Below are 22,585 nucleotides of genomic sequence, written 5' to 3'. Positions count from 1 at the left end.
CCCCTTCCAAGTTCCCAAGAGTCTCATCTCTTTATAGCACAAGCTCAAAATTCAAAATCTCATTATGTAAATCAGGTCTAGGTAAGAATGATGTTTCTGGGTAGAATCTATTAAGAACAACTAGTTTTTGAGGCACTCTCTCCATCTGTAACCCTGTAACACTACAAATGCAAGCTATCTGCCTTTAACAAACTCAATATAAAATAATGGGACAGACAAAAATAACATTTATAGACATCCAAGTTCAAAAAGGGGGAAAATGGAAGATAAAAAGGAGTCACTGCTCTATGGAAATCCTGAAGTCCAGCCAGGCAAATGTTGGGAGTTTCTTGATTCAATTTCAAGGACAGAGAACAATCCTCTGTGGCTCTAGGCTCTATCTTCTGGCTCTTGGTTCAGCTTTTTGGTCACTCTTCCTCTTTCATGAAAGGTAGCATAGGTTTACAGCTGAGGAACTTTATCAGGACTTCCTGCCAGTAGAACCTGGGGGGTGAGACACCCTCCTTTCATATTGTACTCTCGGTCTTTTTTAATTCATCTGGTAGTGACTTCTACGTTGAAACCACTAACTCAAGTATTTTCTGGGTCTCCTGTGAATTTTAATGGGGTTCATGTCATAAGACAAAATCCAGGCTCACAGATCTTTTGGGGATAATTCCTTCTCTACCTTGGTGTCCTGCTAAAATGGCTAAGGGACACCACAGTTAACTTAGTAGAATCTTTATGGTTTGATTGGGAGGATCTGTGAGGCACACTGTTGCTCTCTAGAAAGGTCCTTTTTTGTGACGGAATAGCCTAACCTTTTAATTTTCTGAGGTTTAATGAAAAGGTTATAGAATCACATCCTCGACTTTTTCTCCAGAGCAATCTTTCCTGGCAGTAAATCTCTTAAGGATAATTTTTTTAATAGTTCTTCCCTCAATTTGCCTCTCTCTTCTCACATTTTACTACAATCAGTAAAAATCAACAAGGCAGCACCTTCACCACTTTGCTTGAAAATCAGCTATATGAACAAATTCATTATTTACAGGTTCTGCTTTCCACATATCTCTAGGAGACAATTTTGCTTATGCTGTCTTCCACTATATAACAAGGATCCCTCTTTCTCCAGCTTTCAATAAAATGCTCCCACCTTCACTGTGAGCCTTCATTGACAGTGTCTTTAATGATGTTGGCCAGACACCTGCCAATGAGCTGTTCTAGGCTATTTAGGCATTTCCTATCATGCTTATCAAAATTTCTCTCATCTCAACCCACAGCCTGGTTCCAAAGCCACTCACGGATTTTTAGGTGTTAGTTTTCTATACCATCTAACAAATTACAACCTTAGTGGCCTAAAACAAGATGTATTTATTACCTCACAGTTTCTGTGGGTCAGGAGCTGGGGAATGTCTTGGCTGAGTTTTCAGCAAGGCCACAGTCAAGGTGTTGGCAAGGGTTATGATTTTCCTTTGAAGGCCTGACTGGGGAAGGATTCAATTCCATGTTCATGCAAGTGGATAGCAGAATTTATCTTTATTGGCTATAACACTGAGGGAGGTAGCTTCTTGCTGGATATTGGCTGAAGACCTTTCTCAGCTCTTTGTTGTGCAAACCTCCTAACATGGCCACTTACTAGTCCCAAGTCCAAAAGAAAGAAAGACTCTAAAGCAAGTCTTCCAGCAAGACAGGCAGGTTATTGTAAAATGTTGTGTAATCATGGAGCAACTCCCATCACCTTTGGCATATTCCACTATTTGGAATCAAGGAAAAATTCTCACCCACTCTCAAAGGAGGAGATTATAACAAAGGTATAAACAGAAGAAGGTGTTAGAGGCTGAACTGTGTTCCCCCAAATTCATTTGTTGAAGTGTGACTCCTAAGAATGTGACTGCATTTAAAGACAGGGTCTTTACAGATGAATGGATAAACAAGATGTGGTACAATGGAATACTACTGAGCCATAAAAAAGAACAAAATAATGCCATTTGCAGCAACATGGATGGAACAAGAGATTACCATACTAAGTGAAGTAAGTCAGAAAGAGAAAGACAAATACCACATGATATCACTTATATGTGGAATCTTAAATATGACACAAATGAACTTTTATGAAGCAGAAACAGACTCACAGACACAGAGAACAGACTTGTGGTTGACAAGGGGGAGGGAGGTGGCGGAGGGATGGAGTGGGAGTTTGAGATCAGCAGATGCAAACTATTATATATAGAATGGATAAACAACAAGGTCCTACTGTATAGCACAGGGAACTATATTCAATATTCTATGATAAACCATAATGGAAAAGAATATAAAAAAAAGAATGTGTACATGTATAACTGAATCATTTTGCTGTAAAGCAGAAATTAACACAACATTGTAAATCAACTATATTTCAATAAAAATTTAAAAAATAATAAAGATAGGGTCTTTAAAGAGGTAATTAAGTTAAAATGAGGTTATTAGGGTGGGCTCTAATTCAGCAAGACTGGTGTCCTTGCAAGAAAAGGAGAGTAGGAGACAGACATGTACAGAGGAAAGACCAAGTGAAATTGCGAGGAGAAGATGGCCACCTACAAGTGAAGGAGAGAAATCTCAGAAAAAATCAACCCTACTGACAACTTGGTCTCAGACTTCTAACCCCCAGAAAATAAATTTCTATTGTTAAGCCACCCAGTCTGTGGTATTTTTTTTATGGCAAACTAACTCAGCCGGGTCATTGGGGGTCACTTTAGGGTCTATTCTCCACAATTGGAGAAGTTATTGGAGTTTTCAAGACATGGTCCTAAGGAAAATGTGGTGTTCTTCTAAGACGCCTTTGAGTCCTCTCAGGAGGTAGGGGTAAGAGAGACAAACATATGAGGATCTAGGGCTCTCAGTTCCACCTCAGTGAGTGAATTCGACTTTAATCTGTTCTGAATATGAGAATTCTACCTAGTGAGAACTTTTCAAATTCAAAGACCCCATGTAGTCTTATTTGATGTGTCCTATTCCGGGAATATATTCTTCCTATAGAAATTTTACTGATTGTTAAAACAGCATTGGACTAGTATTTAAGAGAACTAAATGCTAATGTCCACTCTGATACAAGACAGTCGGGGAACTTTGAACAAGTCTCCTAAGCTCTCTACATCTTTTGTTTCTTCAACATAAAATTAGGAGTTTGGACAAAATTATTATAGATTCCTTTCCATCTCTCAGTAACATAAATTACAGAAGTTTCTATATTTTTCTGTTAATCACTTTGTTTCTATCTCTCAGTAACATAAATTACAGAAGTTTGTATATTTTGTTGTTAATCACTCTGTTTCCATTTCTACACTTACGGGGAGAGATAAGATAATTCTATATTATACAAAGTTTGTTTTGCTTGATCAATAATAAAGATTTCTGATAATTAAAAGCAAAACATATATTTGTACTGAAAAAGAACTTGACAATATTTCTCCTGCATTAGAAAGATGTATGGGTTATATTTTGAATATTGACTGCAGTTTTTATTCTCAATTATATGTCTTTGAGAAAGGAAATGAAATTAGACATAATAGATTGGGTATTTTCATAAATTCTGTCAGTGCAGAAAAGCCTCTGCAGCCAATTTTAAGAGAAAATATTTTTGTATCTTAAACCACAAATAACAGCTTTTACCTTTGTGTTTTCAGAGATGAATTTATATAGCTGAGATGTCTCTTTGGTGTCTGTGTAAAACAAGTGACAAACGAGAAATAAACTTAATGTTCTTTTAATTCTCAGTTGTCACCTATCCTGGTTCTTCTGTCTTTAGTTCTCACAATGAAGGTCCCTGAACAGAACTCTAAGAATACTTAAAAGGCCAAGTTTCTAAAGCTACACCAGGTAAGCAAGAGGTGCTACATTCAAATGAGCTCTCTGATGTAGAGGTGACAGGCAAGAACTAAATTGGCAGTATTTGCTGAATGATCCATACCCATAGGGGGCAGGATTCCACCTGGTTGGGCTCTTATATTGGAGTAAACTCAAGGACCAGCCTTCATGAAATGAAATGGGCTGTAAGGGAACAGCCAAAGTGACGGCAGATTTTGTGTTCAATGACCGTATGGTTTTCATTATCTTGTTCTCAACGAAGAATTCATCCAAAGAACAACCAAATGAAAGCAATGTGTAAACCATGTCAACCCATCCTTGGATGAACATGTCACATTTGTTCTATTATCTAGTGGTAATTGTGTAAAGGTGGGGAAAGGGGAGAGGAAGAAGTAGGAAAAATAAAAGGTAGTGCAAAAAGAAGGTATGGTAGGAGCAAGGGAAAAGAAATGTATCAGCCATTCAGCTGTTTCATTATGTAGCTTCCTACACTCACCAAAGATGTAATTCATCCTGCAGGTGCAAACATTGTTGGCTTTCTCATGGACTCTTGACGGATGGACCGGATGTACGTTTCCTTACCCCAGATGCTCTTTAAGAACACCGGCAATGAGATAGGGGATTGTATGCACCTGAATCAGCACATTCACTGAGTCTTATTTGTCTCCTTTCTTGTTTAAAGAACCAGTAGTGCTGTGCACAGAGCAAAAAAAACTAGGCAGAGGCTTTTTTCTTTTAATATAGAAAGATGCCCAATCTAAACACCTTTTTGAGTCATTTCTTTATAATTGCCCTGAGATAAACGACATTACTGCCCTGATTACTCATCACCAACAGTCACTTTAGTGGATAATTACCAGAATACATGGCAATATTGCATCCAGTAATAAATTCATCCTTATGTTTTCTACAAGGTTTTCAAAAATTTCAGATGGATTTTTTTCCCTATAAATTGAGAAAAACATGAAGTTTTTAAGTCATTTGAATAGATAATATATTAGAAATGGAAACATTCATTCCATCTGAATCAGTGTCGCCACCCTCCTTCATTAGCTCCCACCAACTTCGAGGATTCCAAACACAACTGACTCTTTTCAGGCTGAAGTTCCATTGACTTTTGGCAAAAAGCAACTTCCTGGTTCAAAGAAAAAAGGCTTATAAAAAAGCTCACAAGGCTTCTTAGACATCAAATGGGTCTTACGAAACCACATTTTGATGAGCTAAGTGTAAATGAATCAGAAACACATGGATTAAATTTCCCTTGAAATACACATGGGTTTGAAAATCAAGGAAAAAGTGTTTAGCCAAATGTGTTTTGGGTTTCCTTGAACTGAAAACATTTGAAAAAAGTTGAGGCATTTGCTAAACCTTAATACACTGTTGTGTTTGCTAAACCCTCCTCCAAATCAATTAAATTTCCATGAGGCTTCCTTCATTCCCTTGTGGTTTGCCTTGTCACCTCTGTCTTGACACTTTATAGACCAAACTAAATTCCCATTGAAAGAAATAGACTGTTGTTCTAGATCTACTTAAATATGAAGTAACTATTAAAACCCAGCAAATCAAAGACATTAAGGGGTGGAAAAGCACCCGTTAGGTCATGTATTCTATCCTGAGGGTTGGAGATCATGCACTCACGCCTCTCCAGTGCTTTATCCAGTGCAGTTTTAAATGTCTCGAGTGACAGGACTTCCACTACCTCCCTTGGGAGAATATTGTGCGTTCTAATAGATTTTGCCATTAGGAACTGTGCCTAAGTGTATAGCAGAGGCACAGTGGGATGTCTGGTGGGAAAAATGGTATTATGGATAATTAACTCTTTCACTACTCCATATCAATCACCTGTAGCATGTCCAGCAACTTATTCTAGCATTTCAGGACTAAAGTATGTACTATGATATATGTGCACCTTACTAGTTTTCATTCAAAAAACAATATTTGGTTAATGGTATAAAATTAGGCCCATGGTAATGTAAGATACAGTTCCACAATTAAAAGATCCATCACAATAAAACTATGGAATGTCATAAATATATTCTTTTGACTGACAATGTTATTTTAACATCCCTGGAAAATATGTAACTTGAAGTCTTAAGAATTTTTTTCTTTTTGATCATAAAATGATGTCCAAATGGCACCAACCAGAACCTAAACACATATACTATCTGTATATACATAATATTCATACCCAAACTGACTTCCTTCTGCTAATATCTTTTCTTTAAACCTCTTCACAGAAAATTGAACTTATTTTTCATTTCTGCTGCTCCTGAGAAAGGCAATGCATTTGTGAGGACATATCTATCTGTCTTTCTAGATAGAAAGGAAAGCCTAGCTTTCAATATAGCTAACATGTTTTCAGAGGTCTTATGGCAGAGTTTACATTAATTTGCTCTAGTTCTCATTCCACTTACAAATGAGTTATAAGTCACATGATGACTTACATGGCCTGTCATACTGCTACTATGCTGACCTTTTCAAAATTCTGCATTGTGAACAGCTGACAGCCATACCTCTTCCATGCCAGTTACTGCAACCTATAAAACTTAACCAATGAAGTGGCGAGAAGAATCAGGTAAGGGGAATGGGAAACTGCATGATATTCTCGACTTCCCTTTTTAATCTCTCAGATATGGGGTGACTTTTCATGTTTCACACGGTCTTTTTTTTTTCTTTTAAAATGAGCATTTTCCTCTCCCTCTACCCTGTCCCTCATATTATCTTGTCCCTTTTTATGCATTTCTGTGTCAGTCATACTAAGTGAGTCTCCTGTTAAGATACGGAGTTGAGACTTTTATGTCTACATGGCTCTCTCTCTCTTTTTTTTTTTTTTTCTTTACTATCTGAGGATGTAGGCAGTAGGGAGTAGGGATTGAGTTGAATAAATATTTTTCAAAACTCCATATCCATTTGATTATTATCATACTTTATCACTTTAAACTGTCTTTCTTCAAGATATTTTAAATAATATTTAAAACTGAGGGCTTACTTTTTGATTACTGCATTTGGCACCTAGTAATACTTAGCATTAGCAAATGAGCTGGGTCATTTTCCCCCCTCACTTATACCAAAATGTGAAGTGTCTCCACCCAGACTGTTTATATTACTGCTGCAGCTTTGGTCACCATGGTCTTTTCCTGCAACAAGTCTAGCTTTCCTTTTTAAATTTTTTTCTTTAATCTTTCCTTATAAGCCAATCCTGCGGCTCATTAATAAGTATGTTACGTTTCTCTGAACTTCTTCTAATGGTTTTCCTTTCTCTCTTGCTTAAGGGAATTGCCATTAATATTTAACAATTTTGAATTTCTGTTTTTAAAAGGGGATGTTAGAGTTTTTAGTATTTAGGCTGATTTAAATTCAAAACAAGTTTTTCATGGGAAAGATTGAAAAACACATATACAATCACCATATGATAGCAATCAAGACCAAAAAGGGGGAGAACTGCTGTTTTCTTTTTTCTTTAAAAAGTATTTGATATTGAAATGATTACAAACAAAGAGTAAGAACAATATTCTGAGTCATGTTACTAAGCTCCGTATTCTAATCTGAATTTAAATTCCTGAGTAAAGGGGTAATTATGTTACTATCTAGAAATGCTTTAAATTATGTCTCATGTTCAAAAAGACTGAGAAATAAAAGGCTCAGTTCTTCATGTAGAGTTAACATTCTAGATTACGGTAAGCATATGATGCATGCTGCCATATTATGGCCACTAGTTTGTTTCTTTTCATTATAGGCAAAAGTAAAAACAGATTCACTAATTCATCCAATGCAATACCTTCAGCTTACATAAAGGTAGTGAAGTCTAAAAATCTATCAGAAGGAGTTGATGGTGAGGCTGTGCTCAACTAAATTCAAATATACATATTTACTTTCTACTTGTTATATAATGGCTACCTTTACAAAAAAGTCACAGTGCACTTCATCTTAATAAGAACGTCAGTTTAGTCATTGTCGGAGAGGGAATTCAAATTCAAGATTTGTTTCTTTAAAAGTGCTTTTACCATATCTTACAAATACATGTTATTTCAGAAAGAGATATTAATAAATCTTTGAAAGTCAACATTTTCTATGCTATGATCATTCCATAGACATTGGGAAAGAGAGAAAATATTTATAAAGCATTTAGTGATGAGTAATTCACAAGGAAATAATTATAAATACAAGTCAAACAAATTGGCAATTGTTTGCATTTCAAATTAGACATCACATGGAATGAAGTATTGCTCTGTTTTGGTTCATGAGTGTCTTAGGGAAAGCTATTACTTACCTACATTTGTGAGGCTCATTTGGAGGTCTAGCTGATAGAACATTAGTCGGGGAGTCTGGATTTCGTAAGTCTCTCCTGGCTCTATCAGACCTCGCTGTGTGGCCTGGTAGAATTTACTCTGAATTTTCGGTATTTGTTTCCTCATCAGTGCAGCTGGGAATAAAAATAATTTTTTTACATGGTAAAGATATCAATGATCAAGCATGCTAACAATTTATTGGAACCAGACCATGTTTTTCACAATAAACATGTTTTCCCTGAAGTAACTGATATTCCTAATAGACTCAATTCCATCTAGACTTTTTAGATAATCACGCATGTCTACTTAAGAGATGAGGAAATTCACTTAAAGAGATGACAGGACTGACCCAGGGCCATATGGGTATCAGAAAAACTACCTAATGCCTTGTTTATAGAAATATTCAACAAATAGTACTTAATATGATTCTATGATGTTCAAGCAGATTAGCCACCAACAGACTTTCATTGTTTATTAACTCCTTAAATGCTGTCAGTATATGTGCTTGTCCTTATCCTATAGGTAGCATCAAAAGGCAGAAAAGGTAAAGATATTAAGTCTCCTCTCAGTAGGCATGCTTAAAAAGCACAAAATAAGCAGACTTAATTGTATCCTCTGCTAATGGAATGATGAATAGTGAGTGGCTGCGGAGGGAGCTAGGTTAGCATGTGCAAACAAAATCATGCCAGCCCTAAATTAATTTGAAATTTGGTGTTTTCTCGTGCACAAGCAACCCAGTATTAAAATGTAAGTTGTATAAAAATACGTACATGACTAATGGAATTTGTGATCGTGCTTTACTTTGATCCTTGTATAGTTCAGTTGATCCACGCACAGACAGTAAGAGCATTGACTCTTTTGTAGGGGGGGATCATATACCCAGATTTGCTTGGAGTGTCCAAAGACACATTTGTTGTCCCTGCTTCCTGTTAGCATTGTCCTAGATTTTTTAATTTGCAAGCAATGCAATATTATTCATAGTTGCATTCAAACACATGGAGATGGTTTGTTAGAACTCCACCTTTCAGTTATTCAGCCACTGAATATATATAAGAATTATTATATATCATATATGTATATATTTCCTTAAAAATCTGTGGCTTTTTGCCTTTTGCAATAAATAAAAATTATTTTAAAAAATATTCTTAATGAAAAGTTAATTATTGACTTTTTATATGCCAAGAATGAGGGTGAAATTTTAACTTGCACAAAATGCTTGTTGATAGTTATTATTCACTACAGGGATTGGAATTATATCAATAAACACATGAAAAAATAAGATGCAACTCTTTTGGAAAAGCATCAGCATCTACTTCAAAATTTAGTAGTTTATAGAGTCTTGCCAAAGATGATATTTTAACAAATGTAGTTAAAGAAGGTAGGTTTTTATATTAGTCTTAAAACTAGGCTTTTCATTTAGATCAAATAAATGTTCTTCATTAATTTTGCTCATGCTTAAGTCCAAAGTTCCTTGTGCACATAAAAAAAGTAAAGTGAGGAACTTCCCTGGTGGTCCAGTGCATAGGACTCCATGCTCCCAATGCAGGGGGCCTGGGTTCAATCCCTGGTCAGGGAACTAGATCCCACATGCATGCCACAGCTAAGAGTTTGCATGAACAACTAGGAAGTCTGCATGCTGCAACTAAAGATCCTGCATGCCGCAACTAAGACCCAGCACAACCAAAATTAATCGATCAATAAATAAATATTTTTTAAAAAGTAAAGTGATAGCTGTTTATGTACTGGCTCTATTAGCAGAACTTTGCAAAAGGTTAAATTGTGTTAATTTTATATCCTTGTTATCAGATGTTTCATATCAACATACTAATTCCAACAGCAGTTCAGTATTTTGATCCCATTTATAAAATCAAAGTAAAGATTAGGGTAATTCATTTTGCTGAAATGAAACATTTGACAAATTGTAAATTTAGTTTAAAAAGTTTTAAAATAAATAAATAAAATTACTTGGTTTTGTAATGATAATGTAAGTATAAATATTGGTGAAAAAAAGTCATGTTAAAAATATTCTTGCCAAATTAGGAAGCTTATGGAACAGAAACATTCTTAGAGTTGGCTGTCAAATTAGGAAACTTATGGAACAGAAACATTCTTAGAGTTGGCTGTGGTGAACACATACTTTATCCTTTTGTTTACAAGCAAACTGTGAAAAACTCCAATTAAAATAGAAGTAAGTATGGTCAGGATTTACAGGTGTTTTGTTTTGTTTTTAATTTCTGCAAAGTAGGACTGGCTAAAATATAGAATTTTTGTGATGCAGTTAATGATGAATAATTTTTAAAGTAATATGGTAGTACATGCTTTCTCTTTTCATTGTCAATAAACAGATTTTAGAAATGTTTTATCCTTTGAAGAACTGCTTTATAAGTAAACCAAAGTATTCTAAAAAAGGTATTAAAACCCTTTTATATTTTTGTATCACTGTGTTAAAAATCAGAACAGATATAGAAAATCAATTCTAAAATTTGTATGGAGCCAAAAGAGACCTCTAATAGCTAAAGCAATCTTAAAGAAGAATAAAGGTGAAGGTGTCACAATTTCTGATTTAAAACTATATTATAAAGCTTCAGTAATCAAAACACTCTGGTACTGGCATACAAACATACATATAGATCAATGTAACAGAATAGAGAAACCCAAAATAAAGCCACAATATACTGTCAATTAATTTAAGATAAAGGAGCCAAGAATATAAAATGTGAAAAAAATATACAGTGTGGAAAATATAGTCTCTTCAATAAATGATGTTGGGAAAACTGGACAGCCACATGCAAGAAGAATGAAACTGGATCCCATTTTATGCCGTAAGCAAAAATCAACTCAAAATGAATGAAAAACTTGAACAGAAGACCTGAAACAGTAAAACTACTAGAAGAAAATGTCAAGTAAGCTGTGTGACATTGGTCTTGGCAATGAGTTTTTGGATTTGTTACCAAAGTAAAGGCAATAAAAGCAAAAATAAACCAGTGGGACCATATCAAACTAAATAGTTCTGCACAGCAAAGGTAACCATTAACAAAATGTAAAGGCTACTTACCCCATGGGATAAAACATTTATAAATCATATTTATGATAAGAGGTTAATACACAAAATATATAAAGAACTCATACACTCAATAGCAATAAAACAAACAATCCCATTAAAAATGAGCAGAAGATCTAAATAAATATTTTTCCAAAGAAAACATAAAATGCTCAACAAGTACGTGAAAAGGTGATCATCACTAATGATCTCGGGAATGCAGATCAAAACCACAAGGAGATATTACCTCACACCTGTTAAAATGGCTATCATCGAAGACAAGAGATAAGTTTTGGGAAAGTGGAGGAAAGAGAACATTTGTGCCCTGTTGCTGGAAATGTAAATTGGTGCAGCCACCTTGAAAAACAATAGGGAACTTTCCGCAAACAGAAAGAAATTAAAATTTATCCTTGTAATAACTGCAAAAATTGAGAAATTTAAACGGTGAATACTCAAACAGCACGTACTATTTAATTTTTAATTTTAAGATTGTGCTGCAAAATATCTTAACTTGTGGGGAAAAAAATGTGGAGTTCCTAGTTTTAACTGAAAAAATGTATGCTGTATACTAAAATGGAAAAGAAAATTAGAAAGCCTACAGTTTTACAGGATTTAAATATGGCAAAACATTCAAAATAGTCAGGAATAGCTAATTTATTTGAAACGTATAGTCTTATAAAAAGAGTTGTTAGATATAGGTGAAAGGTAATGTGAATGAAACAAAAAGACAGTACCTGTAAAAATAATTAGACAGTACTATGTACATATTTTTACATTAAAAAAATTAGAATTGAATATATTTTATTTTTAGAAATTTAGAACTTACCATGAGTTATCAGATACTTCAGTAGATGTTAACACATCATTTTCTCATTTAAATTTATTATGGTCCACGGAGAAGAGTAAATTGAAGGCATTAACTATTTCAAATTGATTAACCTGAAAAAAAAAGAAACTTGGAAGAATATTACAGGTAATTTTATGAAGAAGTTAAAAATAGAAAGCCTTTGTGATGATATTCACAGAACTCTGAAATTTATTTAAAAACACTGAATTATACACTTAAAATAAATGGATTTTTATGGCATGTAAATACCTCAATAAAGCTGTTAAAAATGTTTCTAAAAAACCACATTGAAAAACAAAGTATGTTCTAGGGAACAAAACCAGTAACACAATAATGAAAACAAACTAAGAAAACTGATTGTGTTCATGAAAATGTACCAAAAATATTTTTTCTACTTATGTTCCTTCATAATATCCAATAAATAAGTACTTTTGTTTTAATTTATATAAATAAATTATTTCATCTTTAAGAAAAAGGTTTATTTTTGAAAATTATTTTTGGTTGACAATAAAACTGTGGTTTATTTGACCAATAAATAAACATTTCAAAATAATGTATAAACTTTAATGCTTTTAGCACCCCCTTTCACTCTTAAAAATGTCCTTTTGGGGATAATACAGTACACACTCACACTCCTTCTGTGACACCACATGCTGAGTGCTACGATTTTCACAAATTGTAATTCTTTTAACCCGCATCACAATTTTATGAAGCAGGTTCTGAGGGGACAATTGGGCCTAGAGAAGTGAAGTCACTGTCCCAGGTTGCACAGGTAACTAGTGGCACCAGGAGCCATGCCCAGGCAGTTTGGCTCTAAAGCTGTGACTTGTGTTGGTAACCACTGAACAAACATTCTTTTGAGTTCTTTGCTCCAGAGGCTATGCCTGTGACCTATATTTCTGTACTCAGATCACCAGGCCCTGCCTTTCTCTTCTGGTGGATAGTTTTGCTCTCAGGGATTTGTTTTCAAATTATTTCTGCATTGCTGTTTTGGTTTATTGTGCCCCAGAAAGCCTCATAATTACAGCCACATTACTCTTCTGTCCCTGCTCCCTGCCTCCATATAAACATTTGGAGAAAATTAAGAGCTAGTGAAATGAAGTAAGTGCTTGTAGGAATAGCAACCTGCACTATTTCAGTTGCTACTGAGATCTGTGTAATACACATGTAATAACATAGTATATGCAGTTCTGACTTAGACATCTCTACTTTAAAATTACATCTCTTATCATAACTTCATTACTCCAAGTCTGTCATAATGATGTAAAATATCATAAAGATGATATCTAAACAGGAAGCACTTTTTAAAAACATCTTTATTGGACTATAATTGCTTTACAATGTTGTGTTAGTTTCTGCTGTATAACAAAGTGAATCAACTATATGTGTACATATATCCCCATATCCCTTCCCTCTTGTGTCTCCTTCCCACCCTCCCTATCCCACCCCTCTAGGTGGTCACAAAGCACCAAGCTGATCTCCTTTAAACAGGAAGCACTTTTAAATGTGCATGCAGTTCTTCTTCTTGATCAGCAGAACATTACTTTGCCTTCCTATAATAAGTAGACAGGAAAACAGAGTAGGATTTATCCCCTAGTTCAGGTGAAGGAATAGAGGGTAGGCAGGACGAGTTTCAGCATCCAACTTTACCCCTTCTAAGTTCATCAGCATAAATCTCCCCTCTGCCCTCCCTACCCAATATAGTCCCAAAGGTAATCTTGGCCAGGTGTATGCACCATCCTTTCTCAAAAAGGCAAATGGCTGTATTTTGTACTGTATTGGTTTTCTCCTGATAGAAATGTCCAGTCATCTTCCTCCTAGAACTCTTCCTCGTATTCAAATTCTACTCCTCTCCAAAGATCTGGTTACAGGAACCTCAATAGTTCCATTGAGGTTACCTCCTCAATGGAACTATTTCAATACTCATAATTTAATTCTGTTGAATACTAATAATACTTATTGACTATATTATACAATATAGCATTGAATTTATATGCATGTACTATACATACCTAGATATATATACCTATATATGCTGTTTTTAATTCCATGTTTTTATTCTTTTCTCCCCAGTAAATTGTAAATTTTCTGGAAAGGCATTGTGTCTTAGATTTGTCTACCTTTCTAACTATGCTCATTATTTGGTCGATAGACAATTGTATTCACTAGATTAAAGGTTTTGTTTCTTTTGATTGGTTTTTAAGGCATTCAATTATAACAAAAATGGCTCAGCATTATGATATCCTTTATGCCTAGCTACTTGCCATGTAGAACGTAGAATAGGTTCTTCTTATATTCCAAATCACATTATAAGTTCATGAGTCTTAAATTCCACCTGGCCTAACATCTATCCTTATCTCCTGCAGTGACACTGGAACTTAGCTGTTAACACTTCTGTTCCTTGAAGACATAGTAGTCTTTGTCCAATGCATTGATTTGATAGGCAACAACCCGGATCAGATTTCTCCATGGAATGTCAAAACATCAGACATGCTGCAACATCTATTCCATAGCTAACCTGAATAATACAGTCATTCAGTGCTTCTTAAATTTCCTTTAAGTTGGCATCACATTTGTTGCCATTTTGAATGGTTGAGGGAATGCATACCACCATCAGCAGAGAGGAAAGCACATGAAACAACAACACACTGACAAGTGCATGAGAAGTACTGTGAAGCAGAACTGTAGGCTTCATTTTCTTCTTTTATCTTTCTCCTCTCTTCTTCCTTCCTCAAAATCAAGTTTAGTAAAAACTCTTATCAATATATAATACCGTCTTTCTTCTTTCTGTCTACTGACAAATGACTTGAAAAAAGATAGTATATAAATTCTGTTCTAAGAGTGGGACTCAGGACATAAAAACAGTAGCCATGTATTTGTGTACTGCTTTGAATGAAATCAGGATACAACGGATTAAACTGTCTTAAGAATCATTGCCACTCAGCAGTTTTATTTTATTAAATAATAAAATATAATCATCAAATACCTGCATAAGACATGCATAGAAAGGGAAATAAAATTCTCACTTTTTTCACTCAAGACCTAATTCCCAGTGGTGAAACTTGCATATTACGAAGATGTGGCCTTTTGAAGGTTTCTATGAACATTTTTTAAAGACTTATATTTTTAGAACTATTAACCATTTTTAACATAAAAAATTAGGTTTAAAGACCCACAATTTTATTAAAAATCAAAAAGATAAAATTTTTATCTTATTTCATGTTATTTTATTCTAACAATGTTTTTAAATTTCCCTAACTTTTATAGCTTGTTATATAAATACATATACATATGTATCATATTGAATAATTTATATATATACATATCTTTAGCACACTCATTTTACATAAGTGAAAACATGACCTAATAAAATGATACTTTGTTACTTAAGTGATGCAAATATTTGAACTATCTTATTTGAATTAGGTTTCTGCTCTTTTGCTTTCACCAGTAAGTCTTTTGTTTTATGTTACACTCATTGCACCATAGGAATTTCTTTAAGAAATGAAAGAAGGAGAGAAGGATTTCCTTCTTGAAGTAAGTTAATATGGTGATTCTGTTACTGCCGTTTGCAGTAGTAAGTCAAATATGATATTTTACTGGGAAGACCGATTCTATTTTGAATATAAAAACTGTGCTATGGGGGTTTGGTTCCTTTGCATTTTATTAATTGGGCATTATTATTAAGGCAAGTAATAGCTTTATTTGAATCTTCATTCTTTGAGGAAAAACATACATCAATGATGTCTTTATGGATGGCTTTATGATAATCTTTGTGGTGATTCTTGTATAGCCACTCTTTGCATTTTATTTCTAATACAAACACCACTTGGGCTCTTTCAGGAATGACTACTGGGGAAATAAGAATAATGTCACAGCCTTCTCTGGACAGTGTATACACTCTCCATAAGAGGCGTAGTTCAACTTGGTCCACAAGAGATAAGTAACATGCAGCTATATGCAAAGGTGGTGGAAGAACTTACTTAGAGTTATACTGTGTGACACAGAAGATTTACGTATTTGGATAATTAATTAGAGTCATGAGTAGAAAGGTGGCTTGGGATCAGTTTACAGAAGATATCCACCACCAAAATGATTAATTAAATTAATCAGCAACTTTTAGTGGAAAAGTAAATGTAGTAACTATAACGCTAAGCAGATTCATTGCACAAGTATAGAATGGAAATGGAGACCAGAAAAAAAGGGGTGTGAGAGTCCCCATAATACTGTACTCCTGAGGGATCCTCTAGTACCATCACAAGTGAGAGACATGTTAGTTGGTTTCTATTAGGATAGATCCAGGAACACTGCTCACCAGTATAAGAAGACTTGTTGCCAAGACTGAAAGTTAGCAAAAGGCAGAAAGAGAACCTGAGGTTTACATAAAATGAAGAAAAGGAGACAGGAGTCAATATTCATAGTGATGAAAGTACTACAGTGTTCATTGCTCTGGTTTGACCCCTCATGACCCCTCAGCTTCTTTCATTGACATAGCATGAAAGGTAACTGGACAGCTTTGCAAAGGCGAGGTCACCTAGCCCAAGGGTCTCTCAGTACCAATCTTTGGACCCTGTTAGCCTAACTTCAAAACAGTTATTCTGGGGGGCAGGGTGGGAAAGACTAATTAATAATCCAGATTTCTGGTACCTGATCCCATAGATTCTGTCTCTGTAGGAATATCTGGGATGGGGCATAGGAATCTGTTATACTTCTGCTGTGTTTGTTTCTCTTGTTGCTGTTCTAAGGTATGCCTTAACTGAGAGAGGTTACCAGGTAATGCCTTCCTAATATCAATAGTTGTTCTTAAACTTTAGAGGGTATTATAATCACCTGTAGTAACTTGGTAACCCATAGGTTACCTGAGCATTTACATTTTTAACAAGGTCCCAGGTAATACTGGTATTTCTGATTCAAGGACCAAAAAATTGAAAAACACTTGGTAGAGTGGTTATGTATTCAAGTGTCTGCAAAGTCTAAATAAAAAATACGTTTGCAAGAATCAGAATAAGTAATAAGAAATGAGGAGTCTATATGAATTACAGAGAGCATGCTCAACCTAAATATATTTATAATACAGTTTATTTTAAGATACTTTATTGGCTAGTTGAAAATTCTCTGAAGGAAAATCTGCCCTATGCTCTTAAATGTGTGATTACTAGCTCTGTGAACTCAGATTAAGCATGGATTTCTAAGAATGGTGGAAATATTATTCATTCATTCATTCACTTATTCATTCATTCCCTCATTTGGTCAGTTATTCAACAAATATTTATTGAGAAACTGCTTTTGGCCAGGTAGTATTTTTGGCAGATGGAATATATCAGTAAACAAAATAGGAAAAAATAAACTGGCCCTCATGAAGAATTTTGAATAGAACCAATGCACTTCAACATATTTAGTTTAAAAGTAAAATACAAATAATCTTAAGGTCTGCTTTAATTATTAGTTAAAACTCTCAAAATGCAATCACTGAATAGCAATCCAAACATAAATGTCTGTTTCATAATTTTTTTTAACAGCTTTATTGGAGTATAATTGCTTTACGGTGGTGAGTTAGTTTCTGCTTTATAACAAAGTGAATCAGGTATACATATACATATATCCCCATATCCCCTCCCTCTTGCATCTCCCTCCCACCCTCCCTATCACACCCCTCTAGGTGGTCACAAGGCACCGAGGTGATCTCCCTGTGCTATGTGGCTGCTTCCCACTAGCTATCTATTTTACATTTGGTAGTGTATATAAGTCCATACCACTCTCTCACTTCATCCCAGCTTATGCTTCCCCCTCCCCTTGTCCTCAAGTCCATTCTCTACATCTGCGTCTTTATTCCTGTCCTGCCCCTAGGTTCTTCAGAAACATTGTTCTTTTTTAGATTCCATACATACGTGTTAGCATACGGTATTTGTTTTTCTCTTTCTGACTTACTTCACTCTGCATGACAGACTTTAGGTCCATCCACCTCATTACAAATAACTCAATTTCATTTCTTTTTATGGCTAATATTCCATTCTATATATGTACCACATCTTTATCCATTCATCTGTCGATGGCCACCTAGGTTGCTTCCATGTCCTGGCTATTGTAAATAGAGCTGCAATAAACATTGTAGTACATGACCCTTTTTGAATTATAGTTTTCTCAGGGTATATGCCCAATAGTGGGATTGATGGGTCATATGGCAGTTCTATTCTTAGGTTTTTTTTTTTTTTTTTTTGCGGTATGCGGGCCTCTCACTGTTGTGGTCTCTCCCGTTGTGGAGCACAGGCTCCGGACGCGCAGGCTCAGTGGCCATGGCTCACGGGCCCAGCCGCTCCGCGGCATGTGGGATCCTCCCAGACCGGGGCACAAACCCGTGTCCCCTGCATCGGCAAGCAGACTCTCAACCACTGCGCCACCAGGGAAACCCTATTTTTAGTTATTTAATAAACCTCCATACTGTTATCCATAGTCGCTGTATCAATTTACATTCTCACCAACAGTGCAAGAAGGTTCCCTTTTCTCCACACCCTCACCAGCATTTATTGTTTGTACATGTTTTGATGATGGCCATTCTGACTGGAGTGATGCGATACCTCATTGTAGTTTTGATTTGCTTTTCCCTAATTAGTAATGTTGAGCATTCTTTCATGTGTTTGTTGGCAATCTGTATATCTTCTTTGGAGAAATGTCTATTTAGGTCTTCTGCCCATTTTTGGATTAGGTTGTTTGTTTTTTTGATATTGAGGTACATGAGCTGCTTGTAAATTTTGGAGATTAAACCTTTGTCAATTGCTTCATTTGCAAATATTTTCTCCTTTTATGAGGGTTGTCTTTTGGTCTTGTTTATGGTTTTCTTTGCTGTGCAAAAGCTTTTAAGTTTCATTAAGTCCCATTTGTTTATTTTTGTTTTTATTTCCATTACTCTAGGAGGTGGGTCAAAAAGGATCTTGCTGTGTTTTAGGTCATAGAGTGTTCTGCTTATGTTTTCCTCAAGAGTTTTATTGTGTCTGGCCTAACATTTAGGTCTCTAATCCATTACGAGTTTATTTTTGTGTATGGTGTTAGAGAGTGTTCTAATTTCATTCCTTTACAAGTAGCTGTCCAGTTTTCCCTGCACCACTTATTGAAGAGGCTGTCTTTTTTCCATTGCATATTGTTGCCTCCTTTATCAAAAATAAGGTGACCATATGTGTGTGGGGTTATCTCTGAGCTTTCTCTCCTGTTCCATTGATCTATATTTCTGTTTCTGTGCCAGTACCATACTGTCTTCATTAATGTAGCTTTGTAGTATAGTCTGAGAAAGGGAACATGCTTCCTCCAGATCTGTTTTTCCTTCTCAAGATTGTTTTGGCTATTAGGGGTCTTTTGTGTTTCCATACAAATTGTGAAAATTTTTGTTCTAGTTCTGTGAAAAATGCCATTGGTAGTTTGATAGGGATTGCATTGAATCTGTACATTGCTTTGGGTAGTAGAGTCATTTTCACAATGTTGATTCTTCCAAACAAAGAACATGGTATATCTCTCCATCTGTTTGTATCATCTTTAATTTCTTTTATCACTGACTTATAGTTTTCTGCAAACAGGTCTTTTGTCTCATTAGGTAGGTTTATTCCTAGGTATTTGATTCTTTTTGTTGCACTGGTAAATGGGAGTGTTTCCTTAATTTCTTTCAGATTTTTCATCGTTAGTGTATAGGAATGCAAGAGATTTCTGTGCATTAATTTTGTATCCTGCTACTTTACCAAATTCATTGATTAGCTCTAGTAGTTTTCTGGTACCATCTTTAGGATTCTCTATGTATAGTATCATGTCATCTGCAAATAGTGACAGCTGGACTTCTTTTCCATTTTGGATTAGTTTTATTTGTTTTTCTTCTCTGATTGCTGTGGCTAAAACTTCCAATACTATGCTGAATAATAGTGGTAAGAGTGGGCAAACTTGTCTTGTTCTTGATCTTAGAGGAAATGGTTTCAGTTTCTCACCATTGAGAACAATGTTGGCTGTGGGTTAGTCATATATGTCCTTTATCATGTTGAGATAAGTTCCCTTTATGCCTACTTTCTGGAGGGTTTTTATCATAAATCAGTGTTGAATTTTGTTGAAAGCTTTTTCTGCATCTATTGAGATGATCATATGGTATTTATCCATCAATTCGTTAATATGGTGTATCACATTGATTGATTTGCATATACTGAAGAATCTTTGCATTCCTGGGATAAACCCCACTTGATCATTGTGTATGGTCATTTTAATGTGCTGTTGGATCCTGTGTGCTAGTACTTTGGTGAGGATTTTTGCATTTGTTCATAAGTGATATTGGCCTGTAGTTTTCTTTCTTCGTGACATCTTTGTCTGGTTTTGGTATCACAGTGATGGTAGCCTCATAGAATGAGTTTGGGAGTGTTCCTGCCTCTGCTATATTTTGGCAGAGGTTGAGAAGTATAGGTGTTAGCTCTTCTCTAAATGTTTGATAGAATTTGCCTGTCAATCCATGTAGTCTGGGGCTTTTGTTTGTTGGAAGATTTTTAATCACAGTCTCAATTTCAGTGCTTGTGATTGGTCTGTTTATATTTTCTATTTCTTCCTGGTTTAGTCTCGGAAGGTTGTGCTTTTTGAAGAATTTGTCCATTTCTTCCAGGTTGTCCATTGTATCGGCATATGGTTGCTTGTAGTAATCTCATGATCCTTTGTATTTCTGCAGTGTCAGTTGTCACTTCTCCTTTTTCATTTCTAATTCTATTGATTTGAGTCTTCTCCCTTTTTTTCTTGATGAGTCTGGCTAATGGTTTATCAATTTTGTTTATCTTCTCAAAGAACCAGCTTTTAGTTTTATTGATCTTTGCTATTGTTTCCTTCTTTTCTTTTTCATTTATTTCGGATATGATCTTTATGATTTCTTTCCTTCTGCTAACGTTGGGGGTTTTTGTACTTCTTTCTCTAATTGCTTTAGGTGTAAGGTTAGGTTGTTTATTTGAGATGTTTCTTGAGGTAGGAATTTATTGCTATAAACTTCCCTCTTAGAACTGGTTTTGCTGCATACCATAGGTTTTGGGTCGTCATGTTTTCATTGTCATTTGTGTCTAGGTAGTTTTTGATATTCTCTTTGATTTCTTCAGTGAGCTCTTGGTTATTTAGTAGTGTATTGTTTAGCCTCCATGTGTTTGAATTTTTTACAGTATTTTCCGGTAAGTGATATGTAGCCTTATAGCATTGTGGTCAGAAAAGATACTTGATATGATTTCAATTTTCTTAAATTCACCAATGTTTGATTTATGACCCAAGATATGGTCTATCCTGGAGAATATCCATGAGCACTTGAGAAGAAAGTATATTCTGTTGTTTTTGGATGCCTATAAATACCGTGTAAGTCCATCTTATTTAATGTGTCATTTAATGCTTATTTCCTTATTTACTTTCATTCTGGATGATCTGTCCCTTGGTGAAAGTGGGGTGTGAATGTTCTCTACTATTATTGTGTTACTGTCGATTTCCCCTTTTATGGCTGTTAGTATTTGCCTTATGTATTGACATGCTACTGTGTTGGGTGCATACACATTTACAATTGTTATATCTTCTTCTTGGATTGATCCCTTGATCATTATGTAGTGTCCTTCTTTGTCTCTTGTAATAGTCTTTGTTTTAAAGGCTATTTTGTCTGACATGAGAATTGCTACTCCAGCTTTCTTTTGATTTCTATTTACATGGAAAACATTTTTCCATCCCCACACTTTCAGTCTGTATGTGTCCCTAGGTCTAAAGTGGGTCTCTTGTAGACAGCATATGTACAGGTGTTGTTTTTGTATCCATTCAGCCAGTCTATGTCTTTTGGTTGGAGCATTTAATGCATTTACATTTAAGGTAATTATCGATATGTATGTTCCTATTACCATTTTCTTAATTGTTTTGGGTTTGTTATTGTAGGTCTATTCCTTCTCTTGTGCTTCCTGCCTAGAGAAGTTTCTTTAGCATTAGTTGTGAAGTTGGTTTGGTGGTGCTGAATTCTCTTAGCTTTTGCTTGTCTGTAAAGGTTTTAATTTCTCCATCGAATCTGAATGAGATCCTTGCTAGTTAGAGTAATCTTGGTTGTATGTTTTTCCCTTTCATCACTTTAAATATGTCCTGCCACTCCCTTCTGGCTTGCAGAGTTTCTGCTGAAAGATCAGCTGTTAACCTTTTAGGGTTCCCTTGCATGTTATTTTTCCTTTGCTGCTTTTAATATTTTTTCTTTGTATTTAATTTTTGATAGCTTGATTAATATGTGTCTTGGCATGTTTCTCCTTGGATTTACCCTGTATGGGACTCTCTGTGCTTCCTGGACTGGATTAACCATTTCCTTTCCCATATTAGGGAAGTTTTCAACTATAATCTCTTCAAATATTTTCTCAGTCCCTTTGTTTTTCTCTTCTTCTTCTTGGACCCCTATAATTTGAATGTTGGTGCATTTAATATTGCCCCAGAGGTCTCTGAGCTTGTCCTCAATTCTTTCCATTCTTTTTCTTTATTCTGCTCTGTGGTAGTTATTTCCACTATTTTATCTTCCAGGTGACTTATCCATTCTTCTGCCTCAGTTATTCTGCTATTGATTCTTTCTAGAGAATTTTTAAC

At 35.2% G+C, this 22,585-nt stretch overlaps 1 protein-coding gene across 31 annotated transcripts in view; it reads right to left on the bottom strand.

The window, feature by feature from the left end:
* LOC307187576 (uncharacterized protein) overlaps positions 1-22,585 on the bottom strand; it is a 791,299-nt gene that overhangs the window by 76,863 nt on the left and 691,851 nt on the right. For 26 of the 31 annotated variants that reach the window (XR_013828646.1, XR_013828647.1, XM_079923801.1 and 23 more), the window contains 2 exons: positions 11,978-12,090; positions 8,093-8,245 (listed from right to left, as the gene is read on the bottom strand). The gene's annotated coding sequence lies outside the window, so the exon portion shown is untranslated. The other 5 variants (XM_079923787.1, XM_079923790.1, XM_079923793.1 and 2 more) reach the window with 4 other exon arrangements.

This window comes from Stenella coeruleoalba (genome assembly GCF_951394435.1).
Source record: "Stenella coeruleoalba genome assembly, chromosome: 6".
Classification (NCBI taxonomy): domain Eukaryota; kingdom Metazoa; phylum Chordata; class Mammalia; order Artiodactyla; family Delphinidae; genus Stenella; species Stenella coeruleoalba.
This window is presented reverse-complemented; position numbering and strand designations above follow the sequence as displayed.